Source organism: Hypanus sabinus, chromosome 25 (assembly GCF_030144855.1).
Source record: "Hypanus sabinus isolate sHypSab1 chromosome 25, sHypSab1.hap1, whole genome shotgun sequence".
Classification (NCBI taxonomy): Eukaryota; Metazoa; Chordata; class Chondrichthyes; order Myliobatiformes; family Dasyatidae; genus Hypanus; species Hypanus sabinus.
Window position 1 is genome coordinate 26,535,319 of NC_082730.1, and position 18,491 is coordinate 26,553,809.

The window sequence follows — 18,491 nt, forward strand, 5'->3', positions numbered from 1 at the left end:
CCATGGCCACTGTGGTGAACTACATATACCTGTCTGGACACGCCCCCTGCTGACTGCTCCTGTGGCCCCTCCCACTGACCGTGGCTCTCCCACAGACCCTGGTATAAAGGCGATTGAGGCCTGAGCCCGGCCCTCAGTCTCCAGGATGTAGTATGGTGGTCAACTACTGCTTGTTCTTTCTTCCAGTCAATAAAAGCTGATATCTCGCCTTCACGTCTCAGAGAGAGTTATTGATGGTGCATCAGCCACATTACAGCCAACCTTCAGATTGTGGGCAGCTCAACATCAATGGTATTGAACAATCCTTGCTGCTGGAAGTGCCTATGTGCTACGTTCTATTGCAGAAAGGAAGAGTGTTGTGTTTGCAATGTGCCAGTCTCCACTGCTGAAAAGAATTACAGTGGAACAGTGCAGAAGTGTGTGACCTGCAGGATATGGATGTGTGCGTTGGAGCATTGGGAAATACGTGAGCAGGTAATTGTGCCGGCAGTAGATAAATGGAAGTGAATGGAGCTGTGTTTCAGTTTTGTGGAGCATCTGCTGGGATAAAGAATTTACTGATGGTTTCACATATCCCACACATATGAAGTCATAGATTTATACAGCACATAAACAGGCCCTTTAGTAAACCATGTAAAAACTATCATTTTTACCCATTTATACATGTTCCATTTGCAATTGTCCTTCCTGCAGACATTCTCTTATTGCTGTGTCTTCAACCTCTTCTGGTTGAGAAGATATTCTCCCCCTTTCCATCCTCACTTTGTGCAAGGGATCCATGAACACCCTCTGTAACTGCAGTAGAGTGTCGAAGAATCGAAAACGTTTGCTCCCAAAAAACACTTTGCAAAGCAGTGCGATGACTCCCAACACTGATAGGCAGGGAGCACGCCCCTGATGTGGTGTGCAAGGATAATTTCAATTAGCAGCAGTTGGCTTCAGCTGTGCTGGGGATTACTAATATTATTTCCCACATATGTGCTCTTAATGCACAAAACATTGTCATGGGTGCTGTCTGATCACTGCCATTATTATAATGAGGTGTGTGCACGAATTTCAAGTGCCTGCCACACAGGGTCAATCTGTCTCATGATCAAATTTCTAAGCCATTGCTTTTTAGAGTTGTGTCCTGGGATATCAGGATTTAGAACTGTTTCCCATTAATATGATCAGCATGAGGCAGGCATCTAGTTTAAGGACAGACTATCTGATTGAACTCCATTCGTCATCAGACAAACCTAAAATAACAAGTTTATAAAGCACCTGAAATGCATTACAGAGTTCTAAAGTGCATCATGGTAGGGAGCTTGACAGTTAGAGACAGGATGATAACTGAAGACCCAGTCAAAGGAATGGGCCTTGAACAGGTTATTGAGGGGGAGGAGAGTGATCACGCAATGAAAGTATTTTGGGAGAAATCCGTAGGGTGCTGAGATTGAAAGAAAAATGAATTTATAAGAGAGAAAGGAATGTGATGCAAACAAGGCAGCAGAGGGAGAAAGGCAGCCTACAGAGCACTGAGGCAGAAGTTTTGAATAAACTGGTTTTTTTGATGGATGTTGTACCAGCCAGAGTATCGTGGGGAACTTTCCTTTTCATCTTTAAAATTGTGCTTCGGAGTTCTTTTTTCCTAAATGCACCAAAGGACAGGCAAATCTGCCATTTAAGGTAAGATTTGTATGGCTGCTATCTCCTGGAGTTAAGGTGGCACCAAATGGCTCCCCCTTTGAGCTCAACTGCGAAAAACAGCTTAATTCCTCTCTTTATTGCCCCTTTATTTTCTTTTCAAGGTGGCTTGGGTTTTATCGAGGTCCTGATCTGCAAGTGGTACTCAGAATGCATTGTTTTTAACTGCAGGCGACTCCCCATCCTTGGAGCACATAGAGTTGACCATTTTCCAACAGCCCTCAGGCACGGCTTGGAAGATGGCGCTTTCGGGGTGCAGCCCTGACCGGCCCTGTGGATGACCGATTCCAGCCCGGTGTTGCAGACTGAGGCGTCACAGGAGAAGGAATATCAGGATCTTGCTGCAGATGTATGACAAGGGATGCGGCAGACTATAATATCGGAACAGCAACTGTCAGCCTCCCCTTTCTCTGTGAAAATGGATGATATCCCTCTGTGCCTTGTTAGTGAGAGAGAGCCTGTGGCACAACAAACTGTCGAGTAAACAACAGTTTTTATTGACGGCAGATCATGGTCTCCCATTGGGTGCTTTGCTGTTGTTGGTGGATGGTGGCGTTGAGGCTCTTTGTTGAAACAGGCGGGCGTGGGGGGGAGGTTGTTGCTTGTTGCTACTTGCACAGGTAGAGGGGAGAGGGGGCTTTGGGGTTCTAATGTTTTTCTGTTCATTCTTTTGGGGTTCTTCTGTTTCTCATGGATGTCTGTGAAGACAAGTACTTCAGGTTGTATACTGTATACATTTTCTGATAATAAAAAGAATCACTATTTGAACCACTTGACTGCAGATCTGCCCCCACCAGCCCTGCAGTGATCTCACTCTAGTGATTGTCCAGGAGACAGCAACCCTTACCGTCCTCCGACCCTGCAGTGCCCCATGACCAATGGTCTGCCTACAAACAACGTCCCTCAGGACTGAAGCAGAATCTCGACCCTAAACTTCAACCATTTCTTTGCCTCTGCAGGTGATGTTTGACCTGTTGAATTCCTCCAGCAATTTGTTTATCTTTGTGTCACATTCTATCATCTGCAGTATCTTATGTCCCCTTTGTGATTCTCTCAGTACTGCCCACCAACCCTATAGTGCTCTGCTTCTAGTCACCCCCAGCAGACAACATCCCCCAGTTTAGCCAGTGTTGTATCCTATCTGTAGTCACCCTCTAACTGTTCAGACCTTCCTCATTACTGCCGCAGCACTAGTTCATACAAAAGACTTTTCCATTGACAAAGAACCTCAAATACTCCATCTTGACACAATTTTCAGAAAACCCCTTTTGAACAAGAAGGCAACATTTCCACTCCTCAACTTGGAAGAATCCCTGAGGAATATTGGGCTGAAAATAACTTTACAAATTCCATGCATTTGAGCAAGCAATTCAACAATCAGTCTCCCCAGAGCTTTTGCAGATACTGGAAAGCTTGATCAACACTTGGACTGGAGGAACTTGGCAGGTCAGGCAGCATCTATGGAGGGGAATAAACACTCAATGTTTCAGGCCGAGGCACTTCACTAAGACAGATGCTGCCCTACCTGCGGAGTTACTCCAGCATTTTGTGTGTGTTGTTTAACAACAGGGCTTCATATAGTCTGCATTCAACAGGAATCAGACTGATCATCTGATGCACAAGCAGCATCTCAAATTCTGCCTGACTGTGACTATTGCACCTACTTAGAAAAAGAAGACTTGTCAAACATCCAATGTGCAGAAAAATAACTAATTGTAGGAACTATAAAAGTAAGCAACAAACATCATTCAGAACTGAAGTTCATGAAAGTGAGTCCACAGCCATGCAAAGCCAGTCACAGGAGATCCAGGAACACGTTCGTTACAGGCCATAGCCTCAGTTCTCCACGGTGACAAGTGTGCCTCATGGAGCAGTGAGCTGAACTGGCTCGTCTTTTGTCTCTGATCGCGACACCCTGACCTTTACAATCTGGCCCAGCACTTAATTTGTCCAAATCTCGGGTTGTTCCTCACTCTTGGACCCAGGCCCTGCTGCTTTGATACACTTCCGGGCCTGGGCACCGCTGCCTTGATTCAGCCCGTACTTGACCTTTCTAATTTGACCCAGCACAGATCAATCCAACCTCGGGCCTTTCTTCACCGCCTCGGTTCTGCTTCGCCTCACCTCAGATCGGCCACAATGAATCACCTCCAAGTCCGCTCCAGCAATGGCCAAAGCTTGGCCTCTTCCCTGTTCTCAGGCCCAGGTCCCGCCGCCTCAACTTGGTCTGTACATGTCACACTGCAACCGTCCTGCAACTTTGAGACTTCAGTTCAGACTGCAAAAATGCCAGATCATACAGGCCGTTGAAAAACTCAGATCCAAAAGGGAAGTTTCAGGCTATTGATTGCAGTGATCATTTACTAGAAAAAATGTGATTAATAAGTAGTTAGCATTATTTTTGCTGCCGGAAAGTAGTCGCTGTGCTTCACCAGTGTTATCTTAAACTGTGAGCACATAAAAAATATTCTGTGTCCATTACAAGTTTCAGGACAAAATAGTAGTATTACATTTGCTCTCCAACAAGGCATTGAACTGATTAGAGGGCAAAAAATAAAGTTGAGTTGAAGGTTTATGTTCCAAAATTCAAATAAAGGAAGTACTGCCCCATCAGATAGTCAATATTCCATCTGTATTGATCTTTTACACATTTGCACCCCTGAGAGTTTGTCTTCTGGCTTTGCCATGTCCCCTTCCTCAGGATCCCACCCAATCCAGTTTCAACCTGGATGAAAAGCTTAAATCTCTGGAGTAGGAGTCAAATTCTCAAGCTTTTCACCTTGGAAGCATTGTCCACTGAGCCAAAACTTAACCAACCTTAATTGCTATCATAAAATGCTGGAAAATGCTGGTTTTTACTGACAGAATGAGGCTATGCTGTTGTTGTCATGGGAGACAGGTGGGACGAACAGGAAATACTGTATGTCTTGCAAACCATTTACCAAATGCAGCATCAATTAAACGAAGGCCAGTGGGATTGTGAGCCAGTTGCCCATTGGTACATTTGACGTAACTTTGGCCTTGAATCTGCAACGAGACACCAAGTCAAGGCTTGTTGATGATTCTGATGGGTGTGTATTGTTGTAAAGCCTATTACTCAATGCACCTGAAGCTGCCAGCATCCAGCATCTACTTTTTATTTCCTTATTGTAGTGATACGTCCTTTTCTGGTGCCTTTTCTGTCATTTTAAAGATACAGAGTACACAGATGCTTGCATAAACTCAGTGTAAGCTATCAGATCATAAGAATAGGAGCAGAATTAGGCCATTTGCCCATTCAGTCTGCTCCACCATTGCATGACGGCTGATTTATTGTCCCTCCCAACCCCATTCCCCTGTCTTCTCCCCATCAGCTTTGTCTCCTTTGTAAACTACCTTACAGAGTACTACATCCATTGAGCAACATAATCAAACCCTGAGACTGTTCTGGTCAGATTCTGAAGGAATTGGAATGGCTGTGCACACGACATTATTGGCAAACGACCCGGTGTTTACATTACCTTCCCATTTTGCCCATTTTATTCCCCTCAACTCGCCGAACTTCTGATTGGAGCCTGACTGCCGAAACTCCACTAAATACTGTCATTACTTGGAATCTACACCTGTGTATTTGAAAACAAGAGTTCTGGACAATAACTGGTGGGATTATTATCTGGGCCAGCCCTCCTTTTCCTAATTGGATGTTCTAAGGTGAAAGGTGGAATCTCCTTAATGCTGGGATCACAGTAGGTGGGATAGTATAACTCAACCCCTCACTTTTTGATGCACACCCAAAACCACTTTAAAATATTCAGTGCCTAACATAATTCTTTATTCTCTTTGGTTTTCAATTTATTTTTATAAATAAATTTGTATTTTTATTTTGCTTCCTGTTTTGTTGTACCATGGGCCTGCAGTAGCCTGCAGTCAGTGCGATTGCTTTACTGTGCCAGAGATATGCAAACAGGGTTCGATTTCTGCCATTGTCTGTGATGAGTTTGTATGTGAGTTTCCTCAGGGTGCTGTTTTCCTCCCTCATCCAAGCACACACAAGTTAGGGTTAGTGAGTTTCGGGCATGCAATGTTGGTACTAGAAAGGTGGAGACACTTGCAAGCTGTTCCCAGCACAATCCTCTGACTGTGTCGGTCGTTGACGCAAAACAAAGTATTTCACTGTATGTTTCAATGTTTCAGAATACATTCGACAAATAAAGCTAATCTCTTTTAATCTTTTTCTTTCTTTTGATACGTTATCGTCCTTTGGCTCATACACACTGAGCATGAAAACAGGGTTTATCCGACCATCTCTAACTCCTCAAGACACAGGGGATGGCAGGTACTGGAGCCTGGAGCAACACAAAACCTGCTGGAGGAACTCAGCAAGTCCTGCAGCATCAGTGGGAGGAAAGAATTTGTTTCAGTTTGAAATTCTGCGTCAGGACTGAGACTGTCTGGCCATCTCTAGCCCTTCAATTTCTGGACCTCTTGGTCATTACCACACACAAAATTGTGGAGGATCTCAGCAGGTCAGGCAGCGCCTATGAAAAGGAGTAAACAGTCGACATTTTGGGCCAAGACCCTTCATCAGGATGTCAACTGTTTACTCCTTTTCATAGATGCTGCCTGGGCTGCTGAATTACTCCAGCATTTTGTGCGTGTTGCTTTGGATTTCAAGCATCTGCAGGTTACCTCACGCTCATGGATATTAAACTCACTTTGTTGCATCTGCCCTAAGCATCAAATAATTGAAAACAGAAGAGATTCTGCAGGTGCTGGAAATCCGGAGTAAACACACACAAAGTGCTAGAGGAACCAAGCAGGTCAGGCAGTGTCGATGGAAAAGAATAAAGAGTCAACATTTTGGGCTAAGACAGTTCATGTAGCATGCTAGTCCTGATGAAGCGTCTTGGCCTGAAATTATTCCTTTCCATTGATGCTGCCTGACCTGCTGAGTTCCTCTGGCATTTTGGTGAGTGTTATCATCAACTAACTGATATTTTATGATTTACCTTACACTAACCTTGGTGCTTGTTGTTCTTTTCCTTTGCCTCAGCATAACAGAAAGAGTTCCAGAAATAAACTAGACCTGCAAAAGCCTTGAATAGCATTTAAATTCCCTAAAACAGAACAAGTGCTGGGCTTCTAATTACACCAGTTGGACAATGGCTCTATTCATTGGGACCTGTTGAAAATAAACATAATGGTGGTGATTTCCAGTCGCCCTGCAGACTTGAGATGTCGGAATGCTTCATGGGTTCCAGCTGTTGCAGAATTTTTAAGAACTGCTTCAGAGAAGTTCAATCTCATAAGGTACAGCTGGCCATTTTAATGAGTGATTACTTCAATTTGGCTAATCCTGATGCTTCTCTGAGGCACTGCCGCCTCCCTTTTCAATTGTAGATTACAGTGCACATCTTCAGCATGACCCTCTGCTAGTCAGGCCAAGAGTGCGGCCAAGTAGCCAGTGAAATGCAGCGGCAACGTCAGTCTTTGTGCACCGGTAAGTGAAAGAGATTCTGCAGGTGCTGGAAATCCAGATCAACGCACGCAGAACGGTGGAGGAACTTAGCAAGTCAGGCAGTGTCTGTGGAAAGGGATACACAGTCAATGTTTCAGGCCGAGCTCTGATGAGAGGTCTCGGCCCGAAACGTCGACTTCATTTCCATGGATGCTGCCTGACCTGTTGAGTTCCGCCAGCTTTTTGTGCTTGTTTGTTTGTTTAGTTATTTACTTATTATTTAGAGATACAGCGCAGAACAGGCCCTTCCAGCCCACTGTGTCTTGCTGCCCAGTAAACCACTGATTTAACCCTTGTCTCACCACAGGACAATTTACAATTTACTTACTTGTACATCTTTGGGCTGTGGGAGGAAACTGGAGCATCCAGAAGACACAGCTGCACACAAATTTTCTTACAAAGGATGTGGGAGTTGAACTCTGAACTCCAACTCTCAGAGCTGTAATAATGTTGCTCTAACCACAGTGATAGCACTGTTTCTGCAACAGTGATTTGAACCAGACTAGCCAAATTTAGGAATGACAATCAAATTGACAAACATATTAATAATGCATGGGGAACCAAGAATTTGACAGCATGATTGTCCCCCTTTTCATCCCATCCCCATCAACATCTGGATCTGTACGACTTGAGGAGATCTGTCATAGCTTGTGGGGTTGGTGGATGAATCGGAAGTCCAGGAATCAAGGCCTGTTGGCCGGTGTCGAGTCTACAAATCTCTGCAAGTCTTCAGGAGAGGTCAAAGACTGGTATCTGCGAGCACAAGTACGTGCCTGCTGAAGCTGGAGGCCTGTCTTGTGGTTAAAGTATTGCGTATGTGTGTGCATGGGAGGGAGGAATGGCGTTTGTTTTTGCTTCTGTTTTTTGTTGCTTGTTACGTTCTGATGAACAATGTGGGCATGCTATGTTGGCAGTGGAATCTATAGTGACACTTGCAGGTAAACCCCAGCACATCCTTGGGTGTGTTCATTATTAATATAAAAAAATGCATTCCACTGTATGTTTCAATGCATACATGACAAATTAAACTTGAACTTCCTGAACACATTTGACAAACTCTATTCCTTCTTGTCTTTTTACAATATGGGAGTTCTTGCCAATATGCGGAAAGTTAAAATCACCTACTATCACAACCTTATGTTTCTTGCAACAGTTTGAAATCTCTCTATAATTTCTTTTCCTCTAAATCCCACAGGCAGTTGAGTGGTCTGTAACATAGACCCATGAATGTGCTCTTACCTTCCTCAGTTCCACCCATAATGCCTCACTTGACGTGTTCTCCAGTTTGTCCTGACTGAGTACTGTCATGACATTTTCCATGACTAGCAACGCCACCCTTCCCAGTTTAATTCTTCCCGCTCTGTCACGCCTAAAACAACAGAACCCAGAAATCTGAGCTGCCAGTCTTGCCCCTCCTGCAAGCAAGTCTCACTAAAGTCTGCGCTATCATAATTTGAAATGTTGATCCATGTCCTGAGCTCATCTGCGTTCCCTACATTAATTCTTGCATTGAAATATACGCAGCTCAGAATGTTAGTCCCGCCATGCTCAATCTTTTGATTCTTGACTTTGTCCGAGGTCTTAACACCATGTGTCTCCATGACCTCTCCACTATCTGTTCTGGCACTCTGGTTCTCATCCCCCTACAACTCTTGTTTAAACCCCGTCCCCCACACTGTGCTGTACTAGCAAAGCCTTCCCCCTCCAGTTTAGGTGCAAACTCTCTCTTCTGTACAAGTCCTAACTTCCCTGGAAGAGAGTCAATGATCCCTCCTACACCAGCCTCTTAACTGTACATTAAACAGCATGATCTTCCTATGTCTGGCCTCACTATCACATGGCATGGGTAGTAATCCTGAGATCACAACCCTGGAGGTCCTGTTCTTTAACTTAACTCCTAACTCCCTGAACTCACTTTGCAGAACCTCGTCCCTCTTCCTACCTATGTCATTGGTACTGAAGTGGACCACAACTTCTGGCTGCTCACCCTACAGCTGAGGACTCAATCCAAAATTTCCCGGATCTTGGCACCTGGTAGGCAAAATACCATCTGGGGATCTCGCTCTCATCCACAGAACCTCCTTTCTTCTCCCCCATCACCAGCTCGCATCTTGTCACCCTTCCCTTCTAAGCCAAGAGCCAGTGTCGGAGACCTGATCCCTGTGTCTTTCCACTGCTAGGACATTCCCCCCAACAGTATCCAAAGTGGTACACCTATTATTGAGAGGGATGGTCCCAGGGGTACTCTGCACTGGCTGTTAAACCCCTTTCACACTCCTGTCACCCAGTTTCCTGTGTCCTGCACCTTGGGTGTAATGTAACTATCTCTCTATATGTCCTGTCTAACACCCCCTCAGCCTCCCGAATGATCTGAAGTTCATCCTGTTCCAGCTCCGAATCCTTAACATGGAATGTTAGCATCTTCAGCTGGATGCACTTCTTGCAAGTAAAGTCATCAGAGACACTAGAGTTGTCCCTGCCTTCTCACATTCCACAAGGTAATCTTTCAATTATTCTGCCTGGCATTCCTACAGCTCCTACTGGGCACTTACGAAGAAGGAAGCAATAAATAAACAGAAAAAAAAAATGATCAACAGTTTTTTGTCTTCTCTCACCCACGCCTCTCCTTCCTGAAGACTTGAAGAGCTAAAGCCTCAAATGCCCAACTCTAACGCTGTCCACACCAACAATGGCAACAATGGTCCTTCACTTATTGTTCACTTTATTTGGGTGCCACTCCATTCAAAGCTTGCGAGGGATAAATTTATTAAATTTTCTACTTTGGGCTCAAAAGTTCAGACTAAGGGCATTTATCATGATGACAAGGCTCTAATATCAGGTAATGCACAATTTCTTTTCTCTGCTAAAATGGGGATGTGCCTTTTCACGGAAGCATGTCAAACCATGTTGAGTTTTGCAGATACATCAGATTCATTTGTTTGATCAGTTAATAAGGAAAGTGATAAGCCTTGGGGAAAATAAATGAAAATAGATTTTAGGATTATTTCCCATTTGTAAGGAAAAAACAGAGTTTGGAAAATAGCAAATGTAAATTATCATTGTGTTGTGTAAAGAGTGTGAGCTGTTTAACACTTACAGGTCTTTGATTTGTCCTGAGTTCCTATTTGCAGCTGGCCAGACATCCTGGGAATGTGGGTGTCAATACCACAGGAAATATGGAGTCATAGAAAAGTACAGCACAGAAACAGGCTATTCGGCCCATCCAGTCCATGCTGAACCATTTAAGCTTCGGCCCACACAGGGTCAATAGCCCTCCATACCTCTGCCATTCATGTACCGACCCAAACTTCTCTTACATGTTGAAATGGAACTCGCATGCTCCACTTGCACTGGTAACTTGTTCCACACTTCCATCACCCTCTGAGTGAAGAAGTTTCCCCCTCAAGTTCCCCTTAAACTTTTCACCTTTCACCCTTAACCTCTAGTTGTAGTGTCACCCAACCTCAGAGGAAAAATCCTGCTTGTATTTACCCTATCTATACCCCTCATAATTCCGAATACCTCTATCAAAATCTTCCTTCAACCTTCTACGTTCCAAGGAATAAAGTCCTTAACTATTCAATCTTTCCTTTTAACCCAATCCCAGGAATATGATGCAACTTGGTGCAGTGCAATAATTTTACCAAATACATTTGCCCAATTGAAATAAATTTTCTTACCTTTAAAAATAATCTAAGTGTACAGGAAATTTGTGAAAGTGGGATTGGGCAACATGGGCTCATTGGACTGGAAGGTTCTGTTATTGTGCTGTATCACTAAAATAAGAAAAAAACATTTTTTGTCTTCAGTAGCCAATAGTAGCACTAAAGGACAAGTCAAGTGCAGCTGACAAATCTGAGGACTCAACTTCCCTCACACTGATTAATGAGTACATTAAATACTCTGATTCTGGCCTGGGCCCAGGTCAGATCAAAGCAATGAAAATATGTGATCCTGGGCCAGTTCACTATTCCTTATTCAACAGAAATACATAATGCAAAAAAAGGAAGATTACTGTCCAAGTGTTATTTTTATATAAAAAGTGGTTCATTAAAGAAGTTTAAAAACTTGGATAGTTCAACCTTGAGGGCAAAATACCAGTCAGTCCATTTTAATGAAACACATGCGTTTTGAAATCTTACCTTCAATCCCCACCCACTCCATATTTCACCAACCTCCACCTCACTCCCACACATACTATATTTCAGGAACTTACTGCATGGTCCCCTGAGGGAATTGGTCAAGATTAGTTCTATTAAGCTAAATTTCAGATCTATTCATTGTCAAAATTGTTTCTCTTCTGGTGGAAAATTATTTGCTAAAACAAGTAGTTCATTCAAGCAAAATTCTTACATCTGTAACATTCAAACCCATGGTTTATTCTTGTTGAGCTATTGCATGATGACAGTCAGTGGACACATTTCATTTTCGAAATTTTATGGAACCAACAAAAAGACATACTGTATTTATCATTTGATTCATCCATAAAGGAGATCGGCTGGAAGAGAATGGCAACTTTTCATACCCGAGGAGACCTATATCATTTTGCTCCTTTCTTTTCTTTGATTCAATTGATCACACAACACCTCATCTGAGTTGCACACGCAAGCTAAGAATGGGTGCTGGGTATCTGGTGATTTGGTAGTGGATGATGTTATCTTTAAGCTTGGTGCAGTCAGCACTCTTATGTCAGGCATGAATAATGATGATAATCAGAAAAACATTTTCACTTCTTTGTTCAAGGATATTACGCACTGCTACTGTCACCTAATGCAACATAGACATGTGCTCAAGCATGGGATCTTCTTGCCCTGCTTAGAAGGACTCTGCTCAGTGCATCTGACTGTTGAGCCAAAAAAAAATTAATATTCAGAAACTGGTAATCTATTTGTGCACGCAACTTTTAAATTAATTTACCTTTTCTCATAAGTGGCGTCAAAAATGGCTAAAAATGCAAAAGCTGGTGTAGCAGCAACAGTACGTTATTTGAATCTGTGCTTACGAGCTACAGTAGGTAAGCAATCCTTGTCATATATTGTATCCATATCTTTAATCTCCAGCATCTTGAATACTACAAAATACTTGTCAGATCAGATAAATACATTTACGCTCAACTAGCCAGCGATACCTATCTGATGGAGGCTGGTATGGAAGCTGCGCTGTCAACAACTAGATTAAAAGAATGCTCTTTAATGTGATTCTTCATGCTAGGTGATGAACAACACAGTTTTTAGGTACTGACAAGTAATGGGCCTCTTGTTATTACAAAAGCATTACTGAGGAGCAGTAATACATGCCTTGAACTGTACACAGGCTGCTTTACACTTGCACGCTGTGCTGATCTTTTCCACTTATGGCATCAAAAGCTAAACACTTGGAGTGTCAGTCTGAATACTCACAGCAATCTCTTTTGATTTATGATCTCATTGGTACCAGCATTTATTGGAAAATAGTGGAGAAGCTTCTGTCTTATAATTGAGAGATCAGTTTTCTGAGTTAATCATGTAGGCATAACAATTTATTTATTCTTATTTAGTGATACGACACATTAACAGCTTTTCTGGTCCAGCAAGACCGTGTGCCCAGTTACACCCATGTGAATAATTAACCATCAGCAACGTTCCCTCTAAGGTATGCACTTGTGTGTGCACACACATCTTTTGCGACTAGCACACAAAGGAATTTAAACTGTACAAAAAAGGTTGTCACCCTCTATCTGGCATGTTAAGTATATTCCATGATCTTTCACAATCACGTTTCCCTTTGACGCAGACGGTTTTGGCAAGGTGGAGTTTGCGATGATTTGTCAGCAGATTTTAGGACTGGCTTATTTATACTGTTTTTATTAAAGAAGTTATTCAGTGTACACATGTTGTTGTCACTGGGCAAAAAACTGCACAGAACAAGATTTTAGCGCACACGGGTCATTACAAATTACATTGTCCAGTCTCCGGCACCATCCCTGACCTTATCCGCTCTGGAGAACTCCCATCCACCTCCACCAAACTAATAGTTCCCTTACCCTGCACTGTTTGCTCCACAACTTCTGCCACCTCCAAAGGGATCCTACCACCAAACACATCTTTCCTCACCCCCACTCTCTGCTTTCTGCAGGGATCATTCCCAGGATGATACCCTTGTCCATTTGTCCCTCCCTATTAATCTCCCTCCTGGCACTTATCCCTGTAAGCAGCAAGGAGCTACACCTGCCTATTCACTTCCTCCCTCGCCTCTATTCAGGGCCCCAAACAGTCCCTCTAGGCGAGGCAACACTCCACCTGCAAATCTGCTGGGACCGTTTATTGCATACAGTGCTTCTGATGCAGCCTCCTCTACATTGGTGAGACCCATCATAAATTAGGAGATGGCTTTGTCGAGCACCTTCACTCAATCCGCAAAAAGCGGAACTTCCTGGTGGCCTAACGTTTTAATTCCGAATCCTATCCCTGTTCTGACAGGCCATGATGAGGCCACTCTCAGGACAGAGGAGCAACACCTTATAATTCACCTGGGTCACCGCCAACCTGATGACATGAATATCAATTCTCATTCTGGTTAAAAAAAACCTTCTCTTCCTCTCCCCTCTTCTTCCCTACTCTGGCCTTTTACCTCTTCTCACCTTCCCCTTGTGCCCCTCTTTCAAACCTTTCCCCTCTCCTCCCTTCTGAGATTTGTTTTATCTTTCCCACCTACCTGGCTTCACATATTGCCTTTGTGCTGTTCTTCTTCCTTTCCAATCCTGAAGCAGTGTCGCAGCCCGAAACGTTGACTGTTCATTTCCACATCTGCTGCCTGACCTGCTGAGCTCCTCCAGCTTTCTGCGTGTGTTGGTTTGGATTTCCAGCATCTGCAGAATCCCTTGTATTTATAACCCACTTACCTATACATCTTCGGAATGTGGGAGGAAACCAGAGCACCTGGAGGAGACACACACGGTCTTGTGAGTAAAGTATATACTCAGCAGCAAGGATGGAACCCTAGATGCTGGTGCAGATGCACTAACCACTACATCACTGTGCTGTTAGGCACATGAATATGCAGGGAGTGGTGGGATACGGATCATGGATCATGTACAGGAAGAAGAGAGTTGCTTCAATTGGTTCAACCTGACAAGATGTTGAGCACAGGCTTCTGGCTCCTTCCCTCACATTCCTAACGAAGGGTCTCAGTCCAAAATATCGACTGTTTATTTCCTTCCATAGATACTGCCTGACTTGCTGAGTCCCTCCAGCATTTTATGTGCTGCACCTAATTATAAGGATTGCCACAGGACATATTGCATCACAGAAAGAGTGTTAGCCATGAAAGCTTCCTCACCGGTGAAGTCTGTAACTACCTGCGCTGACTTCACAACTTGAGCCAATAGTGTGACACACTGATGGGCAAAGGGGAATTGAGACCACTGCCACTGTTATTTATTTTTAATTTTAGTTATTTAGAGATACAGCATCATGATAGGCCCTTCTAGCCCAATTACACCTTGTTGCTCAAAATGGGGTTTGACATTTTTCTTTGAACAGGTTCCATGGTGTTTCTTTGTTTCGTGACTGTCTGTGGGAAGATGAACCTTAGGGTATTATACTGCGTGCATGATTTGATAATGTCTTCTGAATCTTTGAATTTAAGGAACTCTTAGAAAGGCATATGGTTGATAGCAAAATTGAAGGCTATGTAGGAGGGAAATGTAAGACTGATTTTAGAGGAAATTAAAAGGTCAGCACAGCATAGTGGGCTGAAGGGCCTACACTTTGCAAAAGTGTACTATGTTCTATATTCTATGCTACCGTGCCGTGTGTGAAAGAAAACATGACTTAGTAACACTTCGCAGCATGAGAAGTAGAACTAGCAGAAAAAGAATTATTATATAGCATCATGTTTACATTAACTGGATCTTCTTCATTCAAAATATTAATAACAGGCTTTAAAGATCTATTGTTACCACAACATGAGCTGTATTCCTCAAATCACTGCAGGAAAAGAAAGTTACAGGAAATCATTCTAGACTTCAAAGGACAGTGCTGTTCTATACAACATAAAGGCATAACATTTAGCTAACTAAACAAGTTGAAAGCTGTCTGAGAGGAAAACCTCATCCTCACTGCATATAGTTTATAAATTGGTGTCAGCTTGGCTTACTTGCAAGCAGAATTGTTTCTAAATGAGAAAATTCAGGTGCAACTATATCTGAACGTAAGATTGAGGCTAAAAATATGAGTGGGAGTACTGAGGAAACATTACAGTGTTGGAGAGGCAGCTCTGGGCGTGCATTGCCTTGGTGACATGCAGCGTAGTTAGAGGGAATATTGAGGGAATGTTGCACTGGTCAGGATGTTATTACTGACAGATTGTTGGATGGTTTTGTGGGGATGGGAGAGCAAGTATATTAGACATGGTAGTGTTCAACACAACTACTCCGTTGGAGGGTTATTTAGCTTGCATCGTTCACAAAGTTGGTTCTGCCAGAGTGCTCCATTGACTGTGCTGCCTGGTCATAGGGTACATCGGCAAGCGACCACATTGTCAGCAGATCAGGGCTGAAGAAGTGCTGCACTGTTGGGGGAGGGCAGCAGTGTTGGAAAGCAGCCATTTCAGTGTGCACATGACATGATCATGACATGGTGGGGGTCCATCTACCCACAAGGATGCCACCTCACTGTTGGAAGAATTATGGGGAATTCTGTTGGTGTCCAGACAATTATTCCTCCTCACCCCATACCACTGAAAAGGACTTAGTTCTAATTGATGTCAGGATCATCCCACGGAGAGCAAAGTGGCCTTAAAGCAACTTATACACGGAGCTCTCTATATGGTACATTAAAGACGCAGCATAACTGAAAGTCATTCTTTCAAGCTATTTGTTTAAAAATCTTAATGCTTTAGATTTACATTTTAAAATTCACAATGAAAATCAAGTCGTTGTCCTCTTTAAACTGTCTTTGGCCACATTAGCTATGAGGAATGGTTGTACCTCAATCGTCAATCATTGGAACAATCTACTAAAGATATTCAAAGTTCAAATTACATTTATTATCAAAGCCTGTCTACGTTGTACAACCTTGAGATTCACCTCCTTACAGGCAGCCACAAAACAGAGAAACCCCTGAAGAGCCCATTAAAAGAAAAACCATCAAACAACCTTCCTCGACTTCTCTCTACAGGCAGACAGAAACAAAAACACAAATCGTACAAACCACGAAAGTAAGCAAGCAGCACTTCGGAGATATACAATGAAAGTTAATTATCTGGTGCCTCAGATCGACGGCCACAACACTCTGTACCATATCCTGAGTCTTGAAATCCTCTTCATTTTTTGTCAGGAAAGAAAGCTTGATAGAATTATTCCACAGGAGCAAATCAACCTGGATATCTAAACTATATTTATAATCATGGGACAATTCCATTATACAACATATTTCCTGATCTCAGCTAAAGCTGGAGGTCCTTTGTATTCAAACATAAATTATTAATATAATCTCTATTGATGGCTTTGGAGAACATTCTCAATGTAAACTACTTGTCATGACCAGGTAGTTGCTTGGACACTAAGAGTACACCCGAATAGTTGATATTCCACCCCGTAATCTAACCACAGCTAGATCATGCCAAATCTTTGATGGTTAGTAGTATTTATAGTAAAACAATTAGTGCAGTATTTGTTTCCATTAAGTATTTAGCAGTGAAGGAATGGCTACAGTTGAGTGTGCCTAGATGCGAGTTGAAAGGACAGATTGCTAAAACACAGATAAATAGCTTGTTAAGTCTTTGACTTCTGTTCAGGAAAGAGAGGAAAGGAGAATGCCAAAATAACTGTGTCTCACACGTTTGTAAATGATGCATGTTCTTTGCCAATGGAGACGCTGAGTAAAATGGCAAAACATTCACAGAGTGTTGTTTGCTAGATGACCATAAAACCATAAAATATGGAAACATAATTCGACCATTTGGCCCATCAAGTCTCCCCACATTCTATCAAGGCTGATTTAGCTCCATTCTCTTGCCTTCTCTCTGTAACCTTTCGTGCACTGACTAATCAAGAACCTATCAACCTCCATCTTAAATTTACCCAAAGACCTGGCCTCCACAGCCATATCCTCAGTTTCACCACCCCCATCTAAAGGAATTCCTCCTCATTCTCGTTCTAAATGTATGCCACTCTATCCTGAGGCTGTGCTCTCTGGTCCGAAACTTCTCACTACAGCAACACCCTTTCCACATCCATTCTATCCGGACCTCTCAACACTTGATAGGTTTCAATGAGATCCTGGTTGGAAAGAAGACCAGAAACCACTGTTGGAAAGTTTCTAACACATTGGTAGAGCTTTCCTCTGACCGAGATTTAGTTTAAACCGATGTTGGAAATTTCTTAACACATTTGTAGAATTCTCCTCTGACCAAGAGTTGGTACTAAAGCATCATGTGGTAAATGTAACTTAGATATATCTTTACTTTTCTCACCAACACCATTGTCTGCAGTGACGGAGGAATGGTCTGATGTCAACAAACTTTTGCTTTAAAAGACAAAGAGAGCTTGTCAAAATTCTAGAAAACAACAACCCGGAGGAGGAGTCTATTGCATAATTCTGTTTTAATGAGCTCCTCCTTTGATCAGGGTCGAACATAGATATCGTGATAGAGCTGATTTGTGATACTCCAGCCAGGGCAGCACAATATGTAGAGCAAGCTGTTACTAATGTAGGAGGCTCCCCCTGTCCACACAGCTGATGAATCCAAAAGAACGGCAGAGACCAATACAGTTTGGCACCAGCAGCATCGCAGGAGCTCCCAGTCAGCATTGAACTGCCCGAGAGACCACAGCTCCAAATCTTTCCTCGGGGCATACTCCCAAAGTCTTCTCCATATGTGGGTGTACCCACAAGCCAGTGGGTTTGAGATCAGAATATTCCTTCTTCACGATAAGCCGCCAACGCAGCTGGTTTTAAGGCACCAGTCCCTTCTCCTGTCAGCAGAAATGGTTCCCCTGAGCTTAGTAGTTAAGCCACACTTGAAGGCCAGAAACTGGACTTGGTTGTCAGAGGCAATTTGAGATGCACGCTATCGGAAACACTTAATAGGTCATGGGAGCTGATCCCTACATCCCGAGCTAGGACAACCTTAAATTATTTGATTTCAGTATAATGTTAGCAGGACATCATTACAGCTCGGGGTCTTCCAGAATTCTGAGTTCAATTCCTGCACTGTTCTGTAAGGAGTTTGTACATTTGAACGTGCGTGGGTTTTCCCTGGGTGCTCCAGTTTCCTCCCACAGTCTAAAGATGCATTGGTCATTGTAAGTTGTCCTCTGATTAGG